At 32.1% G+C, this 10,156-nt stretch overlaps 1 pseudogene; it reads right to left on the reverse strand.

Annotated features, from left to right (window-relative positions):
• Positions 1–239: 239 nt before the first annotated feature.
• Positions 240–2,988, reverse strand: LOC134260677 (toll-like receptor 4; annotated as a pseudogene).
• Between the last annotated feature and the right edge of the window lie 7,168 nt (positions 2,989–10,156).

Genomic DNA, 10,156 nt, shown 5'->3' on the forward strand with positions numbered 1-10,156 from the left:
CAAAATTACATTTATTCATCCGTATTCGATATTTTGAAAAAACACTAAAATGTCTATGCTTCGATTAACATTACGTGTAGGAAATAAATCAATTAGAGACGTATATATAGCGAAATAGCTAGATGTAGCAATGAAACGGGGTCTCAAATTCTAAATAGGTCTACATTTAAATTAACAGTGGACTAGAAGAGTCAACTTGAAAAGTCAGAATTAAGTATAAATAAATGAAATAAAAGAACCAATATAAAAGCTGGACGTGTAAAAACGTAAATTATGTTATGACGTTATCACTCTGTTCTACAAAAATTGCCATAGGGATCTTTTGTTGTGGTGGCAGTAAAATGTGTTTTGAAATAATATATTCCATACACAAGTTTTTTTTTTAAATTAATCATTCTTTAACATTTTGATCAGTTTCTCCCAAAAGTCATCAAAAGCACAGGATTCTTCGGGATATTCAATAAAACAGTCCTTCTTCACAAGACTCATTACTTTACTGGGATAGCCACTGTTGTACACTTCCGGTAACAAGATCAGAATAACAAAATCTGTGTTTCCACGATCCTTGATTTCCTCCACTTTAGCCATGTTGAGCTCATAGTCACGCCATTTTGATTTTAAATATCTTTTGGAAACAATACAAAGAACCTTTTTACTTTCATGAATTCCAGTCATAATAGAATCCACTTTGGACAAGCCTGGGAGATAATCCCTGTCTCTTACAAGAAGTCGTAATCCAGCGTTGGTTTCAAGCCAGGGTATGACATCTCTCCGTACAAATGTTCTCTCTATACCAGCATAAGACAGAAAGACATCATATTCATAGTTTAAATCTGTAGAATTATAAACATTATGTTTGTTCCCAACTCGGAATTTTAATTTAGTTTTGTAAATAATATAACGAATCTCCACCTGTTCCTAACCAACAAAACTCCTGTTAACAAGCTTATACATACAGCAAGTGAAACAGAGCCTGCTATATACCAAGTCAAAAATGATCTACAGTTCTTCTCTAAAATAGAAATGGACCGATCCAGATTTTCAAATGAAAATTTCAGTTTTTCTGGCGAGCACTGATATTGCTGAATATTTACAAAATTAGCTCTATTCATCCTTAACCATTGAAGAAATTTTTCATTATCACAGGAACACCCTAATAGATTACCAGAAAGATCTATCATTAACTTAGATCTTCGAAAGGCATTCTCCAATTTTTCCCTTGTTTTTTCATCAAAAGATGTTATCAATTATTTGATAGGTCCATCAATAATAAATTTGTCATGTGATCAATATTTAAATTCCATCTTGATATCTGGTTGTCACTGACATTTAAATACGATAGTCTCGAAGAATTTTTCAGCAGTAAGTTTGGAAGTTTGAAAATTCTACAGAACGAAATGTCTAAATTCTCAAGGGATAAAAAGGACATGAGCGTTTCTCCCATTACATCTTTCTCCACATCTTTGCCAATGTCATTGTGGGATACATTTAAATTCAGGACTTGTCCTTCATCATTTAGCATGTACGAGGATATGTGGGAGATAAAATTGTTTCAAATGTATAATGTTAATTTGGTATTTGTTTGTTTATTTGTTTGTTGAAAATAAAGAGGACCTTCCAAAGAGTACAAGAAATTATTGCGTAAATTTATAATGCGAAGACTAGGCGCAGAGATGAAAGTTCTATTAACCTGCCAATAAAGTCGACTAGAGTAAGCATATATTTCTTCTTCTTACATTTTTGGAAATATAAGAGTCACGTTCGTACTAGTGCCGATGTCTTTGGGATTTTGGTGATTTAAAACTTTTTGGCAACTACAAACAACATAATTACATAACTCAGTCTTTTCTTTACAGTAATTTTCAATTGCATCAAGGGGATTTGGTGGATAGCTCTGAAAGCTCACATTGAATACTTGCAAGTTTTCCATCGTGCTAAATTCTAGAAAATATGGCCCAATTGTCATTTTGTTTTCGGCCACCGATAATATCTAAGGTTTTTTGGAAGAATTTGTAAAACTCCTCGAGCAAAATATTCCAATCGGTTACTGGCTACATATAATTCGGTAAGGTTAGTTTCTTCGAGAGAAAGAAGATGATGACATTTTATTTCTGTTCCAACTCCAGCTGCACAATTAATTCCATTAATATTTAAAGATTTTATTCTATTTTTGTTCAAATTAAATGTTACATTAGGCAGGGATGCAAACCCTAGCTGGCGATTGTAGGGAATATTAAGATATTGTAATTCTGGCATGATGCTGAATGATCCCTTATCAACATCCTTTACCTTGCAGTAGGCTATATCCAAAGCTTCAAGGAAAGGAACATTTTTAAACATTTGCAAATCAATATAATCGAGATTACAATTTCCTACATTCCCTGACATATCTAAAACTTTAAGATTCCTTAAACGCAAGAAACTTTTTCCAAACTTTGTTCTTGCTATCCCATTCATTTTTATAATTGAAAGAAAAGATAGATTTGCAAAATCATCTCCTGGAAAGGACGTGATATATTGATTGCCACTGTTTCCTTTTGTGTTCAGTACTTCGAAGGACGAAAGCCCTTTTGAAAGGTTCTCGAAATTTGAATATTTTAACTGATTTCCCTCTAGGTTTAGAAACCGTAGTCTTGTTAAATGTTCGAACGGATTTCCATCAACAGTCGTTAAGTTATTATCAGATAGGTCGAGAGATATCATCTTTTCTGGAAGTTTTAAACTCTTTGACTCGATAGTCCTGATCTTGTTTTTACTGAGGTCTAACCAAGTGATGCTGTCATTCATAACTGGTATTGCAGTAAGATTCCGTTGAGAGCAATCCACACGAATTCCATTCTCGTACGAAAAACAATCACACTCAATACTACTAAACCGACAAGAAATAGTCTTCCCTACAACCATTTGCAAAACGGCTATTGATATAGTCACGGAAAACCATATAAGATTTTGTACTCTGTTATTCATAGTAAGAAAACGCCGTATCTTCTCTGTGTTTTAAGAGTATATACTAAGTGATATATTACTATAATTCTGTAACTTAAGCGTAAAAGATGTTTATATGGAGGAAAAAAAAATCAACAAGGAAGCTTAAATTATGTAATGTTGTACAAGTAGTACGAACACTTCAATTTGTGAAAGTTTTAATTGGATTTCATTTTCATAATTTTATCACAAAGGATTTATATTTGATTGAGATATGTGTAAAATTAAAATGTGATTCGTAGAAAAAACGCTGAGGACAATTACATATTACTCATATATTAGAGATAAAAAAAATGTTTGCTGTAATTGTTTCTCTTTCAGTCATGTCAATACTGTAAAATCACATATTTTCGTGGGATCAAATTTTCGTGATTTGATGAAAATCTTTTGGTTTGTGGGGTTTTGATTTCGTGGATCAAGAATTAATGAGTACTTATGCATGTAATATTTTACATTTAGTGGTAAACATGAATTCGTGAGTCTAGTCATACCTCGAGAACAACGAAAATTAAATCCCCACGAAAATTTGTGATTTCACAGTAATACGTTATTCAGTGTTTACTAGAACTAAAATAGCTATTCTTTATGTAATGAATGGGTAGACCTTATTAATATGCATTTTTCCCTACGATTATTAATTTTTTTTAATGGAAGACTTGTTTAAGAAAATAGTTCAGACTTAATTTTGCAAGTGAAAACCGAGTAAGAACAGTCAGGGTTTACTGATGCAAAATATTTTCGTTGAATCACTTTCCACTGAAATGGCACTTCACACTCTCTGAAGATTATCTCTTTATTCACAAACATTGTACTTGTAGCAAGAAACAGGATAGGACTACTTATGATTACAATTACTTGGAGAATTATCTGTAGAATTAAATGTCGATGACTAAGCAGAAAAAGAGGAAACTCACTAATGGCAAAATGTTACAAAACCGTCGTGAATCGTCGTTTTTTGGACAGAAAAATTATAAATTTTGTTTACTTAAGAGAAGGTGTAAATAATTCATACTAAAAGATATAGGCAGACAAAAAAGGAATTATCAACAATTAATTACGAGAGAAATCACAAGATATACTAAGATACAGGTAAACCATGTGTTTTTCAAATTAAGGAGTTTACTTTGAAACTATTTCTATTATTATTCTGGCAGATGTCCAAGAGAAATGCGTAGAAAATTGTTGCTTTATTTTGTATATGTACATTTTAATTTCCTTTTTATTACTACCGGAATCAAAAATAAACATAGAATGTCTACTCATCATCTTTTTCTAAATATAAATATCAAAGAATTCTGTAAGATGAAATTCCTTACCTGGCCGTCTGCTAATAGTGCTGGAATTTCTCAGACTGTATTTGTCCATACGGTATATCATAGCAAACTGGACATAGAATATACCGCTGAGTTTGCCACAATTCTTTCATATTTGGATATTTTACTAACGTTGGACAAGAAGGGCCAACTAAACATAAAACATTTCTAATTATATTCAAATTCGATCATATTGTAAACATTCACATTTTTCAAATGTTGCATGTATCAATGTTTGAGGTGCACTAACGAATACTTTTGAAATGCGCGCAAAAATAACATTGAATAGCCAGATATATTTTGAGTATGCTATGCTAAGCACAGTCCTTAGTACAGACAGTTGAGTAGACGGTTCTCTTGTTTCACTTATTTTCGTTGTTTTTCAGCTATGGAGAGACTCAAAATGTATGACCACCCCGAAATGTAAAGTTTTATATGCAATACCACTCAATACTTCACCAACAATGAAATCAAAACCTCACAAATCAACATTTTTTCCTCAAACTTCGGAAATTTGACCCCCATGGAAATATGTGATTTTACTGTATTCGAATACTTATATCGAATATTCAGATATGAATTATAAACAATTTTGACATCCCTGCTATTGTTTCTTATATATAAGTTATGGCTCGAGAAAATGAGATGCATCACATAATACTGTTCATTATCTCCATATGTTTCATAAAAGAAAGACTTCCGAATTGCTTTAGATAGGTCATCTTTATGATGAAAAATATGGCGATGACAAGCAGTATTCAAGCTTAAAAGTCCAATAAACAAGATAGAATAGGAACAGAGCAAACACGGACCTCCAGAACATCCAAGGTGGGATCAGGTGCCATGGAGGAGTGAACATCCCCTGTCGACCGGTCACACCCGCAGTGTCCTCCTTGTCATGATCGGGGAAATGAATTGTTTTTTATGACAAGATCACTGTATCGACCAAAGAACTTACATGTACAAAATGATGACAAAAATATTTGCTTGCCCTCTCCCGACTAAAGGTAAAATTATTTGGTCGGCATGTAGGTTGGTTAATCTTTTTTTTTCCAGGAAATGTCAACATACATGTATTTGTTTACGGGATAAGAGGAAGAAAAAGGAATTTGTTCTGGAATCTTGGGAAAGAAGTTTTGACTCGTGCTATTATAGTCAGTCGGTTCGGAAAGGGCAACCAGATATTTTTTTAAAAATATTCATGAAAGCATAAACTTTTTCTCGATAGTCAATGTATTATGACGTCAGAACTAGCGATATTACCCTAAAAACCATCGTCCAGGCTCTATGTTAGCCTCTTTGATAATATATACAATGTTGGCTTTCAATATTACCTGTTACCGAATGGTCATTCGACTGTTTTCATTTCCTGTATTCTTTATTGTTATCAAATTTGCTTCAAAGATATTATAAGATAAGATATCATAAGATAAGAAAGATTAAAATGTATATTAGTATCCTTTCTAGTTGTCTATAGCTAATACAGTTAGGGTTACTATGCTTTGTTTTCGAACAGGAAAAACTAAACAAGCTGTATGATTTCAATATATTTGATTCTTACTAATTGAGAAAAAATGGATATAGAATAAAGCTGCTATCAATTGCAATTATGAAGGCTAATTAATAAAGTTAACCTTATAAACGTAAGTTGCAACCTTTGTAATTTTAAAATTGTTAAAACATAGACTTTTTCTTTTAGATATGCAACAACGACTGTTTATCATATTTCATAATTACAGATAGATGGCTTTAAAATATGGATGCTTGGATTGCTAATTGTTAATTAAATGCGACCATTCTAACTAATCAATGCAATTTACTGTCACTGAATAAATATGCAAATTGTGAAATAAAAATGATCTTTGCGGTAACAATTATTTATTTTATTTATTTACGTTTCTTAGGTTATTTCACTATTTTTGATGAAAAGGATTTTTGTATGATCTGTCTTTAGATTAAGATAAGATATTAAAAACTTCTAATAAGTTTAATCTGTTTTTTATTTGCAAATTATTTTTTCATTTTAAAATACTTTTTTATTAGTCTCTCTCCCTCTCATGTCTTTATAAAAAGAGTTTAAAAACAATTTTTAATTTTCTTTTGAAATGTAATTTCTATCAATGATAATGAAGAAGGTAGAGTTTTGGCTTTATTTTGCCGGAAAAAAAATCATTAGTTAATCCTGTTATATAATATTGTTAACGTCCTTTAACGTTTTTAATTTACCTGTTTTTTATCAGTTGGTTTTGTGACAGGAAAGATGTTTGATAACATAGTCGAATGTTTGAATGCAAAGATTTCTTTGTCTTTAGTTAAAGCTAATGTCACAATGGAAAAGAGGCAAACCCATGAGTTCTTCATTTTCTATCCAGAAATTAGATGAAGAAATGCTCAGACGTCAATATTGTTCAAAGTACATTACGCCACACACGTATGATGTCTTAATAATTCTCTGTGGTGCTTACTCAAAGTTCACCTGCATCTGAAATTTACAAAAAAATTGAAAACAACGACTTGAATCAATGTAAAGAAGTATACTTTGTTTTAAAAATATGACAGTCAAAAGTATGTAAAAGAACGTGACAGATCTTATGAAACATGAGGAAGAAGTGAAAATAAATGCCAAGTATTAACTTCATTGCAAGTCAACCACAGGTTCATGTGGCCAGGACCCCCTCCCCATATTCAACCCCGGGGCGTTCTTGACATCTTTTCACAAATTATATTTATTACACTTATTTATAATTTTTTACAATGGGAAAAAATAATTCAAAACCCCAAAATAATCGCTTCACAAAACAATACTCCACAATACATTATAAGGGAGAAAGGTATGTCACTCCGGTTTGTTTATGTTGTACCCCCACTGGTCTTTCTGTGTATAAAAGCATTTCTTTATTTTATTTCAACCTAAAATATCGATTCACACTGTCTGTACATATATTTCTGTCTTGTCCATGCTATCGGGTTGACTCTGCATCTCGTAAGAATCCCACAATTTCTCTATAAGCAGCATTCTAGTCAGTTCGTTGAAATTTCCTTACTAGGTAAACGCAACGGAAGTGCTTATTACACACATTATGATGACACCTAAAAGTGCTTATTACGTCAGGTCAAAAGTCTTTCGGACATTATCATAATAAGTAAATCCTTCTCTATGCACGTCCGTTGCGATTACCTAAGGAAATTTCAGCGTTCTGACTGGAATGCTGCTTATAGAGAAATTGTGGGATTTTCGGCGTCTCCACATGATTGAAGAGTTCTCTAGAGGGATGTTAAACAACAAGCAAACAAAACAATCTCAGTCCAAATTTCTATCATGTCTAATACATTTAATTAAATTTGATTATATGTAAATAATTTATCTCGATTTTTTTTTTAAAATTTTCGTTCTGTTTTTTTCCCTAAAAAGATACAAATGAATTTAATACGTTAAATTTACTTCATTAGAAGTCAAAAAGATATATGGTATCTGATGTTTTGGAGGTCCGTGTTTGCTCTGCTCCTAATTTGATTTGCTTTATGGACTTTTGATCTGGAATACTGTTCGTTATCTTCATATATTTCATTCAAGCAAAATGAAGAAGAATACATTTAAATTCCCAGTACAGCCTTAAATTTCACAATTAATTTCCTTCACTGAATAAATTTTATGTTTAGAGATTAAATCTGAAACCCATATAGCTTATTCCCCACAGATACAGTAAGACACATGAGATAAACCTACCTTCAGCGCCTGTCCATACTGATAAGAGTCCTTAACCAGGTTGTTCTATATACGGTATACAGTAAATGATGCTAAGCGTAGTCTTCAACTATACACTTGTACTAGAAATATACGTACCGCAGTTTTATTTTTCTTTATCTGGACAAACTTTGTTACTTGGTGATTTTTCCAATATAAACTGTATATCTGTCTATTGTTTTAGTCAAATTTAGTAAAGGTTCAATAGATATGCCCTGTCCATATAGCAATTACTAGTACCTGATCAAGTACAAGTCCCACTTTGAACATCAATATAAATACTTTGTGCTTTCATTTCAAATAAAACGGTTTCCTCTGAAAGTTAAAGTTTGGAAAAAATATAGGCATTGTGACATTGCAGCGTTGCAGCGTTCTTAAATTTTGAAAAAAAGAGTGGAATTTAGCATCTTCAATTAAAGATCAAAATATGAGTCCACACTGATATCGAAAAAAAAAATATTATGAATTAGCTATACAATCTTCTGAAAAATATCTTTCATTAAAAATATTTAAATATTTTAGATCAGGGATTGTGAGCTATACAAAATAGTCAAAAATGCTAACATTTATTTTTAAATTTTCAAAGAAATTTTAAAGTTGTAAGGAAATTGACACAATTCATGACATCATTATGAATAAACTTTGTCATAAATAATTGTTAAGATCGAGTCTTCAAATGTTCAACTTTTATATTATATTCACAGGGCAAAGAGGTTGAACATTGTTCTTTATTTCTTTAATTGTATGCGTTAAAAGAAAAAAAAACACTTGCTGTGGCCTTCAACTCGACATTTAGATACTGGTATATCGACGCATTGTCAATTAACAATGGTAATTTCCATTCTTATGTCGATACAATATATCCTGCTGAGTTTAAGATAAAAAATACTACAAGTCTGACACACCTCTTTCATATTTGGATATTATTCTTGAAAGAACACGGTGATGGTAATCTAACAATCAAGCTCTATGATACTTTAACTTTACTATCGTCAACTTACATTTCATCCATATGCAAGAGCATGTGGATGCTCAATGTATGAACAATTCCTGAAACGGCGCAAATTACTATTAAACAAGTTGATGAAACAAGAATTTCAGCAGTCTAGTTTAAAGTCATCATTTTATTAGTTTTATAGTCAATACAATGACCTTGTCAGCAAATACACGTATCATTGAGTTAAATACTGACTAACGTTTTTCATACTGATTGTAAGTCTATTATTTATACACATAATTGACGACGGGTTTTCTCGTTATTTTTCGATCATGACAAGAAGCACAAGTCGGTAGTGACCGGTCGGCAGGGATGCTCCTACTCCTCCATAGCACCTGATTCCACCTCTGATGTTTTGGAGGGTGCTCGTATTTGCTCTGCTCCTATTTGCTTTATGAACTTTTGATCTTGAATACTGTTCGTTATCTCCATATGTTTCATGAATAAAAGTATGTACCAAACTATTCATCAAATATGCTAAATGCCGAAAAAAATTTGTTCCTTTGCGGGGCGCAATATCCATATCAGTTTATAAAACAGAAAATCAACTTTACTTTACAAAATTACTTGAGTTAATAATTCATATAAATGAAGAAAGTCGAAACAAATTTTAATAATTGAATTAATGGATTATTGTAAGATTTATCCTCGTCATATTATTTGTTGTCTTTCATCTGTGTATCGTAGCGTCCAGACGATTTCAGACAAGCAGATTGGTTCTCGATTCCGACGTCGCTTGGCGCAGTGGCTAGTATCTTTGCTCAAAGTCGCGAAGGAGTTGATTCTGATAAAATAACACTGTTAAAACAATGTTACAAGGATTCAACAATCTCCTTTAAAAATGCTATTTCGGCAATTCTATGCTCTCTTTAATGACCTAGTAAGCACAATTGATCTATCCTTGGTCTAAGCCCTTTGATTTCACTCTGAATTTGACTACAAATTGTCCCGTCTTCATTATCAATGCAAAGGGCTAACGGTGGTTGTGAACAACCAATAGGGATGCTTCTCCTCTTTTATACCTGACCCCTATATTAAATTTCCAGGAGTCTGGGTCTTATCTCTTTATATATTTAACATAGGGGTATTTTGATTTTTTTATTATTATCATCACCT

The sequence above is a fragment of the Saccostrea cucullata genome, unplaced genomic scaffold (assembly GCF_032062105.1).
Source record: "Saccostrea cucullata isolate Sc308-1 unplaced genomic scaffold, CSIRO_AGI_Scuc_v1 ctg18485, whole genome shotgun sequence".
NCBI lineage: Eukaryota > Metazoa > Mollusca > Bivalvia > Ostreida > Ostreidae > Saccostrea > Saccostrea cuccullata.